The sequence below is a fragment of the Macaca thibetana genome, chromosome 10, assembly GCF_024542745.1.
Source record: "Macaca thibetana thibetana isolate TM-01 chromosome 10, ASM2454274v1, whole genome shotgun sequence".
Taxonomy (NCBI): domain Eukaryota; kingdom Metazoa; phylum Chordata; class Mammalia; order Primates; family Cercopithecidae; genus Macaca; species Macaca thibetana.
The window spans coordinates 7,864,520-7,886,193 of record NC_065587.1 but is presented as its reverse complement, the minus strand read 5'-3'; the positions used below and the strand labels follow the sequence as shown (position 1 = coordinate 7,886,193).

The window sequence follows — 21,674 nt, the reverse complement described above, 5'->3', positions numbered from 1 at the left end:
ATAAACAAGGTATTAGAGGAAAACATGAACATGCCCAAAGCTTACTTTAAACTTTTACACAATACAATATGGAAAGCAAAGAAAGAAAAAGACACAATTGATAAAAAAAATCTTATTACCTAAAATACATTAAGAGCCGATATGAAGACTGAGATCCAGTTCCACTGGACAAAGAAGTTGCTGGAGAGGAACAAACAGAAGAGATGGCTGGGCAGAGACAGAGCTCACTGAGCTCTGCCTGCTAAGCCAGACTGTGTTAGTAGTCCTGGCCACGTCAGTAGTGAAAAGCCCACACAAAGCCCCCAGCCTCTCCTGTCTGCTGTGTAGTCCACTGAGCAGGCCTCGAGGGGCAGCTCTCAGAGAGTGGCGTCTCCTGAATCAGCCTGGCCTGAGGGACTCTGTGGAACCGCACCCCCAGCTGTCCTACAAGGGACACCCAGACCAAGCGAGAAAGACATTTGTGTTAGGTTAAGTCTCTGAGACTTGGGGTTTGCTTGTTACTGCAATGTAACCTAGCTAAATATAATACAACAAATTCCCATGCTGGGAAAAAAGCACAATTTCCTTTAAAATATGGAAATAACTTATAAAATAAGGAAAATTAATATGACAATGCCAGTTTTGGTGGGGCTATAAGAAAACAGAAATGTACTCTAACATTGCTAATAGGCTTCATGGAAAAATCTGGAAATACAGAACAAGGCAGATAACAGTTACCAACCTCTGACCCTTAAGTCCCACTCTGGGGAACATGCCCCAAGCAAATAAACTCGAAGAAAAAATAGCTTGAACAAAATGTTCATCACTGCAATATTTATAACAGTAAAAACTGGAAACAAGTCAACTGCTGAAGGCTAAGAAAACAATGGTGAGTTGACAGAAAGGACACCACACATCCATTACAGAGGACAAGGCAGGTGAGCTATTTTCCATCCGAAATCGGGTATAAGCAAAAAAGGCAGAGTGGCACAGCGCACCCACTACACATCAGTTTATAAGGCGAGGACCGTAGCTGGGTGTGGTGGCTCACGCTTGTAATTTCAGCACTTTGGGAAGCCAAGATGGGCAGATCACCTGAGGTCAGGAGTTCGAGACCAGTCTGGCCAACATAGTGAAACCCTATTTCTACTAAAAATACAAAAATTAGCCAGGTGTGGTGGTGCACCCCTGCAGTCCCAGCTGCTCAGGAGGCTGAGGCAGGAGAATCACTTGAACCTGGATGGCAGAGGTTGCGGTGAGCCAAGATCACACCACCGCACTCCAGCCTGGGTGACAGAGCAAGACTCGTCTCAAAAAAAAAAAAAAAAAAAAAAAAAAAAAAAAAAGAGAGGCGAGGGCTGTGTCATCTCTGTATGCCCAGCACTTAGCATGAGGTAGATGCTCAAATGACTGCAGAGTGATTGGATGTCTGCACCGGCAGCTGCCAAGCTGACAGAAGCAAATCAGTGGGGGACGAGGGCAAGAGGAGTCTCTGGGGAGGGAGGGAGCTGACACTCACCAGCTCATTTCTGTAGTGGCTGCAGTGTGCCTTCTCCCAACCTCCTCTGCCTGTTCCTTGGCTGCTGGCACAACCCAGGTTCTGTCCCGGGCCCTCTCTCTTCACCTCTTCTGTTCCCACACACCAAACCACCTTTAACCTTAAGCCCCTGATCTGCTGTCTGGCCCAGACCCACATCTCTGCCTACTGGATGCCTCCACTTGGCCATCACACAGTCCTTGCAAACTATCCCCTTCCCTATGAGCCTGCTCCTGTTCCTGGGTTTTCTACATCAGAAATGGTCCCACCATTCATTCACCCAGCTTCTCAAGCCAGAAACTCCTCTTCTTCCCACACCGAACCCCCCTTACCACTACCACATTCAATCAGCTTCCAAGACCAGACTAAACCAGCTCTTCAATATCTCTTGAATCCTCCCACTTGGCTCTGTCCCCATGATGACAGCTACCTTCACTAAGGCCACCATTGCCTCCTGCCTAATCCCTAACAACATCCTAACTGACCCGCAGCCACTTGTCTAGTCCCCAACTCCCTTCATTCTCCATGACATACTGTGACTGTACCACGGTGGTTGGAATGTCTTTTGGAAAGTTCAGGTTTTGCCTCCATTCAAACTCCTTCCCCTACTTCCTCCTTCCTCCAGAGGCCAGCAGGGCCTCCAGGCTGTAACTACTGCTCCTCCAGCCTCACCACTCACACCACGCTCCTGGCCACGCTATACACGCTCCGGCCACCATTAACAACCGGCATCTCCCAACACAAGTACCACACTCCTATCAGCTCCACCCCTTCATGCACACTGTTCCCTCTGAACAAATGCACAAATGGATCAGAGGAGGTGAAGGAGAAATCACTTCGCACAGCCAAATAGTTTCAAAAGCAAAATTGTAAGAATCCTTCCAATTACTTTTATAACATAAAGAAGTGTTTAAACTACATGTGAGTATAACATATCTAATATAATCCAGGGTAGGGTCTCCAGAAGTATGGGTACCCCAAACCCGCCACAGTGTAAGGGGGAAGTAAGGACAAAGCTAATAAAGCCAAAGGATTTGTCCCCGAGGACAGGAGTGGAAGCACTCACTGAGCACCACTGCATCCAGGAAGGAGGCACACATTGGCCTCTAAGCCTGGTGAGAGCAGCAATGCACCATGGGCTCACCCACTACTTGGGAGGCTGAGGCAGGATAATCACTTGAACCCAGGTGATGAAGGTTGCAGTGAGATGACACCACTGCACTCCAGCCTGGCAGACAGAGCAAAACTCTGTCTCATAAAACAAAAAGAACAAGTGCTCACTGATTTGCCACCATGTCCCCACAACAAGAAGCCCCAGTTACACTACAACACGTAAAGCTGCCTGCCCAGGACTGATGCAGTGTTATTCCAGCATAATCCTAGGATCCCTTCACACAGGCATGCACGCACACATGATCCTCTCTCATCCAGCTGGGGATCAGGACTTGAGAGCACATGAGGACACGTCAGCTCATCTCTGCCACCACTGCCCTCGCTTCTGGTGTCCTCACATCCTAACCGCAGTATTTAACAACTGACAGACGGCCACAAATACAGGAGATGTGTGGACCACGTTGCAGGGAGCTGGGCTGTGGGTCCAGGTGCCCGTGCTTCCACTCTGATGCCTAAAATTCTCTGTATGGCTCCATTCCCCTTCATGCCAGTCTTCAGGATCATGCCAGAGCAGCCACGGCCACATACTTCCTGACGACGCCTCCTCTCAGTCAGAGGCACCTGCCCAGTAGGACAACTCTCCCTTAAGCTGCGAGTTTTCCAACTCAAGAGATGCACTTCAACCCTAAAAAAGAAAACTCACATAGGTCCAGATGAGACACAAAGATTCTCCTGGCATAAGTAGAAGGAAAAAATATAGAATGGGTCAGGAGGCTGCCCTTTGTTCAGGTCAGAAAATAGGGGCATTCACAGGGGGCAGAGTGAGCGGGGAAAGAGGGAGAAGAGGAACGCTCCAGGCCACCCTTGGAGGTCTGCTGTGGCAGGTTCCCAAGACAGACAAAGGGCATTATTGACAACATGCATGAGTCAGAGTGGCCCCAGGTCAATGCTTCAGCTTCTTTTAATCCCTCCACTTTCAGGGAGCCCGTTCTAGAAGCAGGACTTCCTGTCACACAAAGTGCCTCTGTGGCCCTTTGTCTGCAAAGGACAAGCAGCCTCTTCCCGTGCTTGCAGGCGGCAGTTTCGGAGGCTCTTTGCTACCCAACAGTCTGACTGAGTGGAATCCCCAAGAGGAGCTGAAGCCCTGGTCTGAACAAGCTGAAAACACGAGACAGCAAGAGGGGACACCACCAAAGACCATGCTAGCCTGGATGCACAAATCTAGAAGGTCTCTGAAATCTGCATCTATGAGTCTGCACAAGACCCTGGGGGTGGGGGTGACCTCTTAATGATCCAGTCGCCTCAGGCAAAATACCTAAGAGCTGTGTGCCTGACACTGCTCATCGGTGAAATGGAATCCAATCTGCCTGACAGGTTGCAGGGATCAAATGGCATCCGGATGGGACCTGGCACATGCCTGGAGTATGGGGGCCTTCCACAAGCACTGGCCAGGGAGATGGTGACTGGGGCCAGGCTCCACAGCAGCCCAGCTCCTGAGCCAGTAAGCCAGGGCCCCTGCACTGGGGCACTCCATTCTCACAGGGTTGATGGACACTTGAACAACCTCCTCCAACACACCGGCCAAGAGCTAGGAAACAGTTCTGCACAACGTGCTACAGGGACACACAGAGGGTCCAGAAAGGGTGCCCAGGGCTGATGTTTCAGTGGGAATTCTTCAGCTGGAGCAGCAAGGAAAGGCATCCCAGGTAGAGGAACCTGTGTGACAAAGGGGAGTTACACTGGTCCTTTGTGACCCTCCAGTGTGCACGGTCAGGCTGGTCCTGGAGGGCAAACCCTGGGAAGCTGCTGTGGCTGCGAGGGAGGGGAGAGAGGATTTACAAATGGCAGGGCACTGAAGATCAGACACCAGCCGGAGTCACTAGTCACTCCACCACAAGAGGGACTTCTGCTCCATTTACCTACCAGCAATAAAAAGTAGACTGTCCTGATAAAAGCCCACCATGAGAATGTCAGGTAAGCATGGACAAGAAGAGGTCACATCCATCAGAAGTGCTATCTAGAAATGAACTGCCTAAATACCTTCTCAACCAGTACTATAAATATGTGCCTTTGAAGTTTAAAAAGCCACACGGGCTGGGTGTGGTGGCACATGACTATCTATAGTCCCAGCTACTTGGGAGGTTGAGGCAGGAAGATCACTTGAGCCCAAGAGTTTGAGGCTGCAGTGAGCTATGATAGTGCCTATGAGTAGCCACTGTACTCCAGCCTGGGCAACACAGTGAGATCCCATCTGTGAAAAAAAAAAATTTAAGTATAAACCACGAGAGGATTTGGTTTTCAAATATTTTCTGGGCATCTATGCACTCAACTATGGTGCCGCTTTCTCAAGAAAATATTCTATTTCATTCAAAGGTATCAGCTAAAGCCAAAGCACTCTACTGTAGAGAAGAATACACAGCCAGTTTGGTGTGACAAACTGGTAAATAAATTCTAACTTGATAGTACTTTTATTTTTTAAAAAGTTCACATAAAATCAACTAGCCAGTAATTCGGAAAAACAAACAGGGAACTCAACTGTCAAGCAACAATCTGAAACTAATAGGCTTAAATCAAGCATAAAATTAATAGCAAAAGTTTCCCTTAAACAAGGAGAGGGGGCCAGGCACAGGGGCTCCCGCCTGTGATCCTGGCACTTTGGGAAGCGGAGGTGGAAAGATTGCTGGAGCCCAGGAGTTAAAAACCAGCCTGAGCAACGTGGTGGGACCCTGTCTCTATAAGAAGGACAAAACATTTCTTAAATAGTTATAAAAAAAAAAAAAAGAAAAAAAAAAGGAGAGTAGAAAGAGAATAGGGTTTAAATCAGCTGTGATAGGTGCCCGTTTTAACTTCTAAACCACCTTCTTACCAGCAAAATGGGAATAAAGGTGGCTGACCTACACAGAGTAGGAATTTGAACGACACATTGTACATGAGTGCCTGCAAATGTCAGTCTCCGGCCTTCCCAGTCTTCTTGCTCCTAGTATGACTCCTCCTGGCCTCTCTGGCAACCCCCACCCCCCACAGGGAGGATATGGCTTCGGCAAGCAGGACTTACACACCCATTCTCAGCTGTGCCACTGAGAACTCTAGAAACACAAAGATCTTCAACGTTAAGACTCATACACACGCGCGCGCGCGCGCACACACACATTTTGTGATGCAACCTGCCTAATAAACATTTCCAGTGACCACTTATAAAGGGGAAAAATTAATGACAACTCTATTTATGATAAAATGCCTAATTACAATATACAATAATATTATCTGAGAAGCCCTGAAGAAAATGTCTTGGTTACTCTCTTAACTTCATTACAATACCCAATACCCCCACTACACACACACACACACACACACACACACACACACACACAGAGCAGAAAGAGCCTGTCCTTCATAAAAATTTGTCAGTTTGGCTGTCTCAAGACATAGCCTGTGTTCCAAATTCTTAAATATTTTCAATAAAATGTTTAATTTATTCTAATAAACTGAGTAAATATCAAGCCAAGGAAATTGATTTTAAAAATTCTTTTACACATATCTCTCCCAATATTCTAAAAACATTTACTTTCTGAGTGCCAGAAACCTTGCTAAGAGCTAGGGGACGGAAGCGAAAATAAGTGAATAACACCATGCAGGCCCTGCGGTCCAGGAGCTCACAGCACACTCAGCCCTTCATACCCAAGGGTTCCACATCTGTGGATTCAACCAGTCAGGAATCGAAAATAATCCGGGGGAAAGAAGTGGGTAGCTGCGTCTGTACTAAACATGTACAGACTTTCCTTTGCTTGTCATTATTCCCTAAACAATATAGTATAACTATTTACATTGTATTTATATTCTATTAGGTATTATAAGTAATCTAGAGATGATTTAAAGAACACTGAAGAGTGTACATAGGTTATATGCAAATACAACACTATTTTATATCAGAGACGAGCATCCATGGATTTTGGTATCCTTTGGAGGGTCCTGGAACCAATCCTCCAAGATACAGAGGAACAAACTGTCTAAACGCTAGGAAAGATTAGACAAAGTCATACCTGATTAGGTTGAGAGGGAGGGAGGGAGGGAAGGAGAGAGGGAGAGAGGGGATCTGCTGGGGAGGGGAGGGGAAGGGAAGCAGGGAGGGAAGGGAGTGGGCAGGTGGGCAGGCACAGCAGTTTGGATGAGGAAAGAAGGCCTTCAGCGGCAGCCTCCTAGGAGCCAGCAAGAGGTGGACTGACGATTGAGGCTGCTGTCCAGGCTCAGGAAGGGCTGTCCAGGCCTGCTGCACAGGCTCAGGAAGGGCTCTGAAGGCCTCTGCAGCCACCATTGCTGAAACTGAAAGCAGCAGCCTACAGCCAACTAGTGCAAAGTTAGCTTATAGTAACGTTCAAAATCGTAAGTAGCATTCTTACGTCTAAAAAGCTGAACACTTGGGCTTTATCTAAAAATATATGTTTAAGAGTGGGTGATTACCCAGAAAAAAGTCCAGACGGCTATGTACCAAAAATGTGAATTCTTCCATTCAGTGAAATGTAACTTACTGTATGCCAGGCACCTCGCTGGGTCTGTGGGGTCCCGGGATGGGTAGAAGTGACAAGGTCCCTGTATATATTCCAGTAGGGGTCGGGGATTCAAAGCCACACCAGTAGGTAATGTAGCGGGAGACAGCATTAAGGGCTGGGGGAAAGCATGAAGCCAAGTGGGGGACAGAGAGTGACAGGGTCTACCTGGACAGATGGTGGTCAGGGAAGGTTGTCCTGAGTCTTGAATGAACATCTCTGGGTGGCGGAACATGAAAGTCTGGGCTTTTGCATATCTGTATCACTTAATTATTCTGCCATAAGAATATACTGATTGAGTTGCTTTTGAAAATTCAAAAGGAAAATAAGGCAGCACGTAGGCACCTTCCCTTTACATAAGCATGAAATCCAAGCTTCCGGTAGAGGAATCCAAGAGCCTTATCTTCTAGTCATGATAACCAGCCTGCAGTATCAACTGCGTTCTCTCAAGACAAGTACTTCCGGACAGTCCTGCAAAGCACCCAAACGGTGCCCTTATTACCCTGTACACACCCGTGGGGCCCAGGGCTCAACCTCCTCTCCTCTGTGCACACTAATTTCCTGGGTGACCCTCTCCTTCCTGTGACCTGAAATTCCATCCATATGCTGATGCCTCCTCACTCAGCCTCTACCTGAAGCTCCAGATCCAGCACGGCCCGAGCTGCTGGCTCAGTATCTCCCCCGGGGAGGCTCACAGGCCTCTCTGACACACTGGCCGAAACCCACCTCTTGCTCCTGCATCCCCCGGGTAGGCTCCTCCAGGACACAGCTGCTCATGACAAATGCCCCAGTGTCATCCCTGACTCCTCTCCTGCTCTCATGTCCACATCACACCACCTCTACCTCAAAACAGAGCCACAATGTGGCCGCTTCATACCACCTCTGTCTCAGTTACTCTGGTTCAATCTACCAAACTCAAAACTTGCCAACACCTATTGTCAACCATCACAGTTACTGATACTCCCCACCCTGATTACGAGGTCCCATGTGATTCTAGCCCCTGCTTCCAGCGCCAGTCTTGCTCCTTCCAATCCCCACCCTGGTCTCTGGCTACAGTGACCTCCATGTGGTTCTCCAGATGCAACAGACTCGGCTTACCTTTGCACCTGCCTCCCCTCTGCAGGGAATACCTGCCTCCCACATCTGTAGGATCTGCTGCCTCCCAGCATCAGAGACCTGCTCAAACATTACCCTCTTCTTAAGAAAGTCTTCCCCAGCCCTGATACTCCAGCCCTAACTCTGTTTTATTTTCTTAACACTCAGTCTCACCTGCCAAATTATTATATTTTCTCTCCCCACTCACGAGAATGTAAGTTCCTTATGCACCAGGATTTTGCCTTGTTTGCCCGTGTTCCTACCACTGACACGAAACAGGCACATAATAAACACAACCGGAATGAATGATTCAAGGAACGACAGAGCATACTTCTGTTTTCAGCAGCACAGCAAACCAGGTATCTTAATGACTCTCCTGTTGAATAAATTTATTTATTTATTTATTATTTTATTTTTTGTTTTTATTTATTTATTTATTATTTATTTATTTTTGAGACAGAGTCTCATTCTGTTGCCCAGGCTGGAGTGCAGGGGTGCAATCTCAGCTCACTGCAGCCTCCGCCTCCTGGGTTTAAGCGATTCTCCTGCCTCAGTCTCCCAAGTAGCTGGGACTACAGGCGTGTGCCACCACGCCTGGCTAATTTGTGTGGTATTTTTTAGTAGAGACGGGGTTTCACCACATTGGCCAGGATGGTCTCAATCTCCTGACCTCGTGATCCGCCCGCCTGAGCCTCCCAAAGTCCTGGGATTACAGGTATTGAGCCACTGCGCCCAGCCTATTTATTTATTTTTTTTTGAGATGGAGTCTTGCTCTGTTGCCCAGGTTGGAGTGCGCTGGAGCAATCTCGGCTCACTGCAAGCTCTGCCTCCCAGGTTCAAGCAATTCTCCTGCTTCAGCCTCCTGAGTAGCTGGGATTACAGGTGTGTGCCACCAAACCCAGCTAATTTTTTTTGTATTTTTAGTAGAGACGGGGTTTCTCCATGTTGGACAGGCTGGTCTTGAACTCCTGACCTCAAGTGATCCACCGGCCTCGGCCTCCCAAAGTGCTGGGATTACAGGCATGAGCCACCATGCCCAGCCCTTAAAGGATATACTTTTAAAGGAAAGAAATTATTTCAGATGGAAAGCCCCAAAGCACAAGAAGAATGGTAAGCAAATATGCAGGTAAATATATTGGATAAATCTAAATAGCATTAACTGTATAAAAGACAGTGGCAAATTTACAGGATTTAAAAAATCAGAAAAAAAAACTGGACAAGTTGAGAGGGCACATGGAGTTAAAATGTTTTCTATCCTTCCATTATTCAAGAGAAGGGTAAAGATATTACTTTAGACTTTGTTAAGTACACAAAAATATCTAGGATAACCACTAAAGGAGCAGGCTGAGAATATAATTTCTAAACTAAGAGAGAAAAAACAAATGCATTGGAAAGTGGGCACAGTGAAATGCAATCAAAACAAAAGACAGAATAAAAATCTCACCAGAAGAACTATAGTCAATAGAAATTACAGGAATAAGAAAAAACTGCATGTCTATGCAAACTGCATTGAAGGGCCTAGCTACTGCAATAAGAAAAATAACTAAAAGCTATAACAATCAGAAAAGAAACGTAACAGCATTATTAGCATTAATAAACCATTATATGGTTTTAGCATGGCTGATGAACAGAAGGCAGCAATTTACTTAGAACGAGAGCTCTCGGCTCCAATTTGAGAGCTATATATTTAAATGCAGTACTAAGGGTTTCATTTAACATGAGGAAAAAAACTTTGTCTTCATTTTATAGCTGAAGAAACTAAAATTCAGAGAGGTTTAATAATTTGTTCAAAGCCACCTGGCAAGTAAGTGGCTAGTTTTGAAATTAAGACAATCTGTCCCCAAGGTTTAACCACTATACTATGATGTCTCGACACACGACAAACATACATGTGCCCTCTCAGAGGCAAGCATGACTGTGTGATTACAAGGACACTGGAGGAAAAAGAGAAGAAATTCACCTGAGGAAAGCCAGGGAAAAGGGGCATGCTTAGAGCAAGGATGGTATTCTGGAGAGAATAAGAACAGCACGTACAAAGGTTAAAAGGCATGAGGCTGGGTGCGGTGGCTCATGCCTGTAATCCCAGCACTTTGGGAGGCTGAGGCAGGCAGATCACTTGAGGTCAGGAGTTCGAGATCAGCCTAGCCAACATAGTGAAACCCTGTCTCTACCAAAAAACACAAAAAATTAGCCGGGCATGGTGGCATGTGCCTATAGTCCCAGCTACTTGGGAAGCTGAGGCATGAGAATCACTTGAACCTGGGAGGCGGAGGTTGCAGTGAGCCAGATCATGCCACTGCACTCCAGCCTGGGCGACTGGGCAAGACCCTGTCTCAAAAGAAAAATAGCGCATAAAGGAAGGTTCCCTTGGACAGATAGTGGAGAACAGCTCATCAGTCTCCAGTCTTGGGCTGTCCAGTATGGCAGCCACCAGCTATTAACACTTAAAATGTAGTTAGTCCAAGTGAGAAACTGACTTTTTTTTTTTGAGACAGGGTGTCACTGTGTCATTCAGGCTGGAATGCAGTGGCACTATCACAGCTCATTGCAGCCTCAACCTCCTGGGTCTAAGTAATTCTCCCACCTCAGCCTTCTGAAGCTTCGACTACAAGTATGCACCACTGCACCTGGCTAATTTTTTATTTTTTATAGAGACAGAGGACTCACTATATTGCCCAGACTGGTCTCAATGACTTTTTAATTTTATTTAATTTTAATGTAAACAGTCACATGTGGTTAGTGGCTACCACATTGGACAGCACAGTTCTGGAGGTTCAAGCCTGGAGAAAGGGAAATGGTTAGAAGACTAGGAAAGAGGAATATATCCAAGACGAAAAACAGACAGAACATAGTGAAGGATGATGCCAGGGAATGGAGGACGGGGGCAGGGATTCAAAGTTTCTAATTTCGGAGGCATGGTAGGTGATAATGCCACAAAGAGAAAAAGAGAATTAAGAACAAACTGGTTTGGGATGAAAAATAACTGGTTTGGATCTGATAAATACGATGTTCCTGAAGCATGTCCACACATAAATGGCACTCCAGCCACATCAAGCTCCCAAGTCTGGCAGATTCTGACCTCTTCACCTTTGTATATATTGCTCCCTCTGCTTCTCTTGGGTACCTGACAAACCATTCCCTCTAAAACTCATCACCAAACTGGAGTTTCCCCCAGTCTCCTCCATCCTTCATGGCAGAATAAGGTCCCAATAGCTCTTTAAGACTCATCAACCTGCTGCTTAGAAGTCTCTTTACCTTGCTGGACTGTGAGGTCCTCAGAGACAAGAACTCAATCCTAACCGTCTATGGATCCCCAGCACAGTGCCTGATGTGAACTGCGTGGACAAGAGACCAACAAGGTAAACTGAATGAATGAATGAATGAATGAACGAACAAATTAACTGATTCAGCGAGCCAGCATCCAGGTGAACTGTCCCTCCAGGTAGTGATCTAACGGATGGCTGGAAATAAGCCCAGAGCTCACTCAGGTGCCTGCATGTCTACCAATGAAAGCTGTCATACCTGGAGATAGCATCACGGGGGAAAAAAAAAACGCTGTCAGATGCTGGGACAAGTACAGTTTACATAGCCTCACATCATGACTTTTCATCATCATAACAACTTCCACCATCCCAAATGCAAATTCTTCAACCTCAGAAGTTCACTGGGTACACCTGAGATTCAACTTAATGTCTTAGATTTCAATGTTAAATATGAAAGACTTATCCTCCAAAAGTGGTCTTGCTGCTTTCCTTCATGGCTTTATGGTCTTGCTTTCTAACATTCTTCCTGCACAGTGATGGTAGGATCCGACTAAGTGAACCTGAAGTGACCGTCCCTACAGATGGGAAACTAGTAACAAATGTTTCTGTCTTCCAAATCAATAGATACTGGTAATCAGTCTACTATGCCCTGTGCTATTTTTTCTTTATGTGTCAGTTCAGAGCATAGAGAAATCACTTCATTATCCCCAAAACTGTCATGTGCTTCATTTACTTTGTTAAACTAGCACTACCAATCTGTGTTAGGAATTTAAGATTCAAAGAGAGAATTCCAAATTGGGAAGTTCAACACTTTGTCCTGTTAATTACATCAACATTTTGTCAAGTAACCATTTTCCAGCAAAATCATTCTTCCTTGTTCTCCTTCAAGGACTCCACTGTAGAACAAATCCCGATGGGAAACATGACTGAGTACGAAATTCATAGCACCCCTCACATTAACAAAAAGATAATCTAAATCCCATACTATTGTGATGACCACTGACACACATTTCAAATTAATTCTAACTTCCTATTAGATTCTTTAAGTTTCTCAAAATAAAGTATGTGTCATGAGCTCACATAAAGGTTTGTGTCTTATGACTCATATATGACAGAGTCTAATGAGAAAAAATTTAGGCCAGAGTCCCAGGGCTGGAGGAGACATCACGTAGGCACAATCTGTTACTTGATGTCAAGGCAGAACTGTGACGTGCAAATGCATTTAGACCAGCCTAGTGAAATGTGACTATAGTGCCTTCAAAAGCAATCACTATGGAAAGGCAAACACTGCCATTCATTCATTCAAATCAATAGCCCTTGTCTAATTACGATCTCACCATACTAACACATACACATGCTCCTCTTTACCAAACTCTAAGGGCCTAGGATACCGGGGGACATTTCTTCATAGTCTTAGAGAAGGTTCTGAGGCCACCACTAGAATCCGGTCTGGAGAGCTGCCCCGAGCAGAGGTGGACATGAAAAAGGCCCAAACGCCAACAACACAAACTCTGAGATTTCTAAGCCAATAGCAGCCCCAGGGGCTGCCGTTTAACCCCTTCTCAGTTTGGAGCAATGCCAGCACTGCAACAGTCTGGTATCCCTTTCTCATCTTTAAATCTCACAAGCACAGCAGCATTTACACTAATGTGGGCAGAAGGTAGGGGCCAGGGACGGAAGGACATCAAATGTTACTTATAGACTGAACAAGATAAGAAGGTCAATTATAACTAAGAAAAGGAAGCCAGTTGGAATATTCTATACTTAATATATACTGAAAATATAACAGTAAGTGTAAAATGCTAATTGGGGAACAAAGGTAACTATATTATGGGAGACGCGAACTAAGTCACTGCAGCTTATGAGTCTGCTGCCTCCCTTCTTCTCCAGGCCCCAGGATCATGTTGCCTGGCTCACCAAATGAAAGCAGCACCTCTTCAAGGAGACCGACAGAAAGTACCCACTAGAACACCAGGAGGGAAGACAGTTCTGACACACTGCATAAAAATACTGCTTATGTATCCCACTTCATTCTTCAGTTTTATACATTAAAATAGTTGTAAAGTTACTAAATTCAACTTTAAATACGATTAACATATTTATGAAAGTGCCTGTTTCCCTGAAGTGCTTTTGTTTCAGAAATTCTTCAAGGCATATATTTTAAATACTTTAGAAAATACAAGTAAGGGCCGGGTGCAGTGGCTCACGCCTATAATCCCAGCACTTTGGGAGGCCGAGGCAGGCAGATCACGAGGTCAGGAGATGGAGACGATCACGAGGTCAGGAGATCGAGACCATCCTGGCTAACACGGTGAAACCCCGTCTCTACTAAGAATACAAAAAATTAGCCCAGCATGGTGGCGGGCGCCTGTAGTCCCAGCTACTCGGGAGGCTGAGGCAGAAGAATGGCGTGAACCCGGGGAGGTGGAGCTTGCAGTGAGCCGAGATCACGCCACTGCACTCCAGCCTGGGCGACAGAGCAAGACTCCATCTCAAAAAAAGAAAAGAAAAGAAAATACAAGTAAGTGCTATCCTGTGAACTTCCCCAAGGCATTTTAAGGTGACTTTGGACAGACAGTGATGGTCACACCGAGGTCTAGAACAGTCACCCACTGTTCTCAGCATACCTGTTTACAACTAACTCCCACACCTGAATTTCAGAGGATTCAAATTCAATTTTTAGCAGAGACCATTTTTAATGATTCTGGAAAGTTGTGAGTAAATTCCATTTTTATAAATTAAATCATCTTCTCCTTTATTTATATTATGTTGTATTATTTTAAAGTCTTTCATATTTCAAAACCTGTTCAGTTCAGCTCAAGACAGAGCTGTCAGTATTCCCTTATAGGGGCTGAAAGGCAGAAATGCTAAATGTTCGGGGTTTCCCTTTCACACCCTGAAGAATCCTCTTTCAAAGAAGAATTGAGTGCTTGTCTGTTTCTTTTATTAGTTGTGATTGTATTAAGTTTGGCATTCTCACCTGACAAGCAATCCCACCGTAAGGCCCGCTTCTATCAGTAACAATGGACTGTCTCTCCCCTGAGCTAGGAGAGAGGCAAGCAGAACTTTATAATATAGAGAATTGTTGATTTTTAAGAAGAAGTATCAGAGGCAGAAATGTCAGTGCTCTTTGTACTTGAGGTAATTCATTATACATCTATGTCAAATAGTACTTACAGAGAAAAAGTTATTGAATAAAAGCTGAGTGTCTGAAAGTGAAACAAATATAAATGTACTCATCAGAAGAAAAAAAAAAACACTCTTAGCTAAGTGATATTAATCTTAAGATAATAATGTGAAGAAAGCAGATTACTGTAATGGAAAGAGTAATGACCCTGGTCATGAGACCAGGGTTTCAGACTCACTCGGCTACCGACAAGACAAGTGACCTTGGACAAGTCGTCACCTCTGGAACTCAATTCCTTTGGTAAAGTGCGGAGCCTGGAATATTAACTCCAAGAGCCATTACAGCTCTAAATATTGCATTCCCACCTTCTGTATTATGCCACCAAATGAATAACAGAATTGTGTGGGTGGGCAAACGGGTCTCAAAGGACTAACACTGTTTAAAAAGAAAAAAGGAAGGTGTATTTTTACTTATTGGCATAAATCTCATACCTGTAAAACATGTTTTGGTTTGAAGGTATGAAACCTCTTTGCTGTTTTCATAAATACAGCATTTAAAGTTCATCTAGAATTCAGTAGGATGTTTTATTGACAAGAAGGAAGGGATGTGAAGATAGAGATATTCAGAGCTACAAGAGCAAAGACAAAACTGATGGGCCCGATTAAGGTCGAACAGACATACTATATATCTTGGGGGTTTCTAGAAACCTTTCCTATGTAATCTTAAAAGTATTCGAAACACATGCTTCACAGTAGGTAACATCCTAACAAGAAAGCGTGCTTCTCTGTGAGGCACGGGCTGCACCAGCACAATATTTTCTGGAAAACGGAGACAGGACGCTGCCTTTTTAACAGCAATCAGTAATCCAGTAAGTATAATTCACTGATGATGGATCACTTAAGTCTCAGGATTTTTAAAATCTAATTAGAATTACAGCACCACAGCAATAAAGGGGAGCCACTGTTTTTTTAAAATTCCAGAATATGACTTCTAAGAAACAATTAAATATGTATATAAGGCTTGCTCAGTTATTAAAACAATAAAACTTTTAACATTTTGTTACCCGACAAAAATATAAACAGTGTCTAGTGACAACCCTCAGAGGGGGATGAGGGCACAGGGTCCAGCTGGGATGAGAAATGAGAAGAACTGAGGAGGGGGATGGGGAGAGGGCCGGGAGGGGGCCTGGAGCAGTGGCAGGTGATTCAGAGAGTCTGCAGGAGACGAGTCATGAAACAGCAATTACGTCTCCTGGAAAAGATAATTTGTTTTTTCTCTCTCAAGTCCCACTTATGTGTTTGTAGATTAGATCTGGTTGTCAAGAAAGAAAATGGCAGCATGTAATAAACATTAACGCCTTAAAGTAGGGGAAAAAGCCCTCTATTAACAGCTAACTCAAGTAACTCATTTCGGTAAGAAAAAAAATACAGCTAAAGTATGTCAGCTACTCTAAAACATGCCAAAGCAAAGGTGCAAAGTTATTGTATCTATTTTGAAAGGAAACATGCACGTATGCTCTAAAACCAGAGTCAAAAATTATAAAACACAATCCTTCATTTGTTTAAGCCGAAATCTATTCTCCAAGAAAATCAAACACTCTGACATTTTCTCCAAGCACCCTGGATAAAGCATTCTGCATTGCTCAGTTAATAATGAACTAATTGAACATTTCCATCAAGGAGCTCTAAAACTAGGTGCGCTTGCACAGAAGGTGAGAGTTCTGTTAAATCAGTCACTTAGTGAGAAAGAAAACAATTCCATGAAAATTCTACTTTCAAAGAGGTCTACCTTAAAGGAAATGCAAGCCTTCCACGGCACACTCACGTTTTTCTGTCAGATGCCAGCTAACTGCAGCTCAGCTTCCGTACCTGCCTGTTTCCAACCCTGCCGGCATGTCTGACCTCTGTCTCTCAGCTGAATTCTCCCAGCACATTTCATCATTTCCTGTTGGCTGCCGAGATAAGGTCATTCCCCTACACTGCTGCATTCGCTGTACAGTTCCAGGTTCCCAGACTGCACGCTCCTGCCTGCTGTGGCCATCACAGAAGGCAGGAGCCTTCTTTTCAGAAAGTGGCCAAAGAGAAATTTCAGTATTTCCATGGAAAATCAGGGAGAAGAGGTCTGAGAACAAAATTCATACTACCCCCTCCCCCACACACAAAAAATCAACTTACATACAAACTAACTTACACCATACATGAGCGTCTTCTATTATCTTCTTGTACTTGAGATCCTCCTGCTTACAAGAGAAAAAAGACGGCATGCTCTGCATCTGATGGGCGTCACAGCAGTCAGTGGGACAGGGACTTGCTTGCACAGGATAATCTTACATTGTCCCAACATGTGGAATTCAACTTCCTTCTGTGACTACAGACAACAAGGCAATGCCTGTCAGCAGATGAACAGGAAGCCTCATGCAGGAGACGGGATTGGGGACTCAGAGTCCCCTGGAGACAGGCAGGGGACCCCATCGTCTCTCAGCAGCACGACTGACTCCTAAGAACTAGGACACTCAAACACGCAAGTGTGATTACACAGAAATAAAAACAAAAACACCTCGCTTCTTCAATTTTTACAAAGAATTTAAAGTGAAGAAAAAAACAATAAAACTTCAGGTGAGGAGAGAAAGATTTTAAAATGCTTGTGCCTACAAGAACACATACTGTATGATTCCCTTTGGATCCAGCACAAGAAGCGGCGTAACTAATCTACACCCTTTGAAGCCAGGACAGGGAAGAGAGAGAGGAGGCAGGCGGGAAGGGGCACCAGGAGGGTTTTGGAGCCGTGCTGTGGCTCTTAAACTGGCTATGGTTGTGCTGCACTTGTGAAAATTCACTGATACGCACACTTGAGATCTGTGCACTTTAGGTATATATATTATTCAATGAAACTTTTTGAATCTCATACCATATCAAAAAATACAGACACTACAGGAAAGAGTAGATAATGGAAACTAACCTGCAAAAACAGGAAACAAATATTTCAAGGGATCAATTTCCCCTAGGTGCCCTCCTAGAAGATACACATGCCCACTCCCCCATTCCCCTTGGCAAGCCAGGATTTAAGTGGTAATGGCCAGGGCAGGCCCAGTTCAGGGTGGTTTCCTCCTTTCAACATGGCCCAAGGGGGTGTATGTAGGGATGGGAAAATACATAATTGGCAAAAGGGGAAACTGCTCAGTGGATATACACTATTTACCAGTGTTCTTGCTACTCACATTCATTCAAAAATGTTCAGTTGGCCGGGCGTGGTGGCTCAAGCCTGTAATCCCAGCACTTTGGGAGGCTGAGGTGGGTGGATCACAAGGCCAGGAGATCAAGACCATCCTGGCTAACACGGTGAAACCCCGCCTCTACTAAAAATACAAAATACAAAAAAAAAATATGCCAGGCATGGTGGTGGCACCTGTAGTCCCAGCTACTCGGGAGGCTGAGGCAGGAGAATGACATGAACCCGGGAGGCAGAGCTTGCAGAGCAGAGATTGTACCACTGCCTGGGCAACAGAGCAAGACTCCATCTCAAAAACAAAAACAAAAACAACAACAAACAAAAATGTTCAGTTAAAAACAGCCATCTAGTCTTACCTTATAACACAAAACGAAGTAGGTTAAAAATCTCTTTTGAAAATCTTGTGTTTAGAAATTCCTTAGGCTGGGCCAGTGGCTCACACTTGTAGTCCCAGCACTTTGGGAGGCTGAAGCGAATGGATTGCTTGAAGCCAGGAGTTTGAGACCAGCCTGGCCAATATGGTGAAACCTCGTCTTTACTAAAAAAATACAAAAATTGGCCAGGCGTGGTGGTGCATGCCTGTAATCCCAGCTACTCAGAAGGCTGAGGCACGAGAATCGCTTGACCCCAGCGGGCAGAGGTTGCAGTGAGCTGAGATCACACCACTGCACTCTAGCCTGGGTGACAGAGCGAGATCTTGTCTCAAAAAAGAAAAAAAAAAAGAAATTCCTTAATGGAAAAGTACCAATAAAAGCAAAGACCACATAACACGAGACCCTATTACTTGACATATGATAATAATTTACACTACTTGAGAAATTATTTACCACCCTCCCCACACAGCCCTTCACCAAAAAAGCAGAGAAGTCAACACATACTTCACTATATCCTGTAGTCGGTTTAGTTAAATCCACTGCACCATCACAGAAGATGAACCCCAGAGTGCCACGCCCACCACAGCTGGCAAGCGCCCTCTCCACTAAGACAGAAGCAGCACCTGAGTTCTGGGGGAGCGAGTTTGAGACCAGCCTGGCCAACACGGTGAAACCCCGTCTCTACAAAAAAATACAAAAATTGTCTACCTGTCCCCTCCCCCAAGCCAGGGTATCAGACAACTTTTTTTTTTTTGGTCACAGACCCCCACTTAGGGCTGCTGGTTATGGGAGGGCTTTTTGTTTAAGAGACTCACTCTCCTTTTTTAAATCCAACAAACACAGGCTGCTCAACAAACATTTACACAGCATTTTATTTCTGGCTAATCATGAAAATAGCTCTCTGGGGGTAAGCATTGTTATCTCCATTTCCCAGATGAAAGGTTTATGCAATTTGCTAAGTGTCCCACAGCTGGTGCCAGGAGAGCCAGCCTGTGAGCCCAGGCAGCCAGCCTCCAGAGTCCCAGCTACACAACACTGCCCCTCCATCTTGACTTCCCTCAAGGATCAGAACTGGGTCTTGGATATAGTTTCTGCTTAATAAAAAGCCAAACTTGGAAAAGGAGAAGAGGGCCCAAGGCAGAACTGGGGTTGGGGGATGGAGGGTGAGGTCTGGGGTAGGGGTTGAGGGCCACATCCAGCACAGGGCAGGGAAGGCCAGCCCAGCACCAGCAGCAGCCATTCACAGTCCAGGCCACAGGGCTACCCTCACATGCCCTCAGGCAAAGTGCAGCCTGGATGCCTGAGGTGGGTGGAGGCATTGTGAGTCCTGCCCCAAGTACCTAGTTAGCAGAGCAACGGGGGGGAGGTGAGGGGGGTGGCAAAGAAAAGGAAAACTGACTTTGAACTGAATAGTAGTGGGACTAGGAAGTCATTAAACCAGATCTCCAGTGTGGTTAAAGACACCCTTTCCCTGCCCAAGTCAGCCACACCTCACTAGTGGACTCCAGGCAGGAAAAATGGACTATGGCAGAAGACAAGACTGACTCAGGCAGCTCTCCTGTCCGGGGCAGTGGTACAGCTGCCCGACCACCCTCTAGGTGATGCTGGGACAGAAACTCCGCTCAGGGAAGCTCACCTGCTGGCCTCTGGCATGCAGAGCCTAAGCTGGAATTCCAGTTCTGATCTGGCTTCTGTCATCAAAGACTGGAAACCATTGGACATTCATTCAACAAACATTAATGCCAGGCACAGTGCTTAGGGTCCCACAGTCAAAGCAGCCAAGGTCCCTGCCCGGGCCCACAATGTACAGGCTGAGTAGAAGTGCAAATAAATAAAATGAGGGACATCTCGTGCTGGTTCTCCAAGAGTGTGCAACCAGCCTACTCAAACCGTGTGGATTAAGGCGGAAGAAAATTCAGAAAGAGAGAGTCCACCAAGTTAATTAAAGACCAGCAGTGCCATCCATCAGCTCTGGCCCCCTGCAGAGGCAGCCAACACCACGCAGGGCAGCACTTCCCAGGGAGATTCTTTCACCCAGCGCCCACTGCAGCTCCAGCAGACCGATTCATTGGCCTAGCAGGATTCAAAGACAGGACAGGACCCAGCAAGGCTGCTGCTTCTATCTGAGGCCTTTTGTTATATGATTGTCGCATGATAAAAATGACTGCTTTTACCACGTTGACCACGCTCTTCTGAAACACTGTAAGATAGGTACTCCTAGCCCTGTTTTACAGGGAGGGAAACCACCGCAGAGCATAAGCAATCTGCCCAAGGTCACCCAGCTAATAAGTGCAGAATGGGATTCACACCCAGGCCCACTTGATACAAAGCCCCTCCTCTCTCTCCCACACCTGTGCCTCCCATGGAACGGGACCTGCTATGAAAATCAGGATATCTGGCAGAAGGTCATGTCATTTGGAAACAATAAAATTTCTACAATGTCATATTTTGTTTTCACCACTCCTCTACCGGTCTGTCATTGCTCTATATTGCCTTAAAAAAAAAAACACTTTATTAAGATATAATTCACATGTCACACAGGTCACCCAATTAAAGGGCACAATTCAACGTGATTTAGTATATTCACAGGTGCGTGCAACCATCACTACCGTCAAGGCCAAGACATTTTCATTACCTCAAAGAGAAACCCTGTACCCTTTAGCTATCATCCCTCTATTCCCAGCCCTTTCCCCAGCCCAGTCATTGTGTTTTACACGGTGATTCTTGGCTGGGCGAGGTGGCTCACGCCTGTAATCCCAGCACTTCGTGGGGCCAAGGTGAGCAGATCACTTGAGGTCAGGAGTTGGAGACCAGCCTGGCCACATAGTGAAACCCCGTCTCTACTAAAAATACAAACATTAGCTGGGCATGGTGGTGCACGCCTGTAATCTCAGCTACTCGAGAGGCTGAGGCAGGAGAATTGCTTGAACCCAGGAGGTGGAGGTTGCAGTGAGCCAAGATCGTGCCATTACACTCCAGGCTGGGCGACAAAGTGAGACTCTGTCTCAATAAAGAAAAAAAAACGGTGATTCTTAAAGTGATTATGGGCACACAGTAATTGGGTTGTTAATAGAATACCACAGATTGCAATTCTGCACTCGCCTCAGTCTTTCCCTAGCAGGCTAAAACTAACAGCTGAGCCAGGACAGGGCGAGGGCAAGGCAGGAGACCTCAGTGGCAGGTGGCTAGCATAGGAAGTGGGGTACCTGGCAGCCTGGCACGGGGCAGGCTCTACAGTTCCTATGTACTTGGGTCCCTGAACTTAGCATGCCTCAAACACAGAGCCAGGTGATCCATCGGCAGCAGGGACAACGAAGTTAGACAAAAGACCAAAAGGAGCTGCTCTGACCAAAGCCTTTTCCATTAGGAATTTGTAACTCCCCATCTCCAGAAAGGCAAACACCGAGATTCTAC

General features: G+C 45.5%; 4 protein-coding genes across 8 annotated transcripts in view; 2 read left to right on the top strand and 2 right to left on the bottom strand.

Moving 5' to 3' along the window:
• Positions 1–21,674, top strand: part of MPPED1 (metallophosphoesterase domain containing 1) — an 822,621-nt gene that overhangs the window by 249,626 nt on the left and 551,321 nt on the right. The window lies entirely within an intron of this gene.
• Positions 1–21,674, top strand: part of TSPO (translocator protein) — a 677,237-nt gene that overhangs the window by 454,569 nt on the left and 200,994 nt on the right. Inside the window, exon 1 of one of the 5 annotated variants that reach the window (XM_050806134.1) lies at positions 19,627–19,636. The exons of the other annotated variants lie outside the window; for them this stretch is intronic. The gene's annotated coding sequence lies outside the window, so the exon portion shown is untranslated. Of the gene's footprint in view, positions 1–19,626; positions 19,637–21,674 lie in introns of those variants that run through there. 5 annotated transcript variants of the gene reach the window in all.
• LOC126963616 (NADH-cytochrome b5 reductase 3) overlaps positions 1–21,674 on the bottom strand; it is a 414,164-nt gene that overhangs the window by 334,427 nt on the left and 58,063 nt on the right. The gene's annotated exons all lie outside the window — the stretch shown is intronic.
• PACSIN2 (protein kinase C and casein kinase substrate in neurons 2) overlaps positions 1–21,674 on the bottom strand; it is a 147,950-nt gene that overhangs the window by 77,781 nt on the left and 48,495 nt on the right.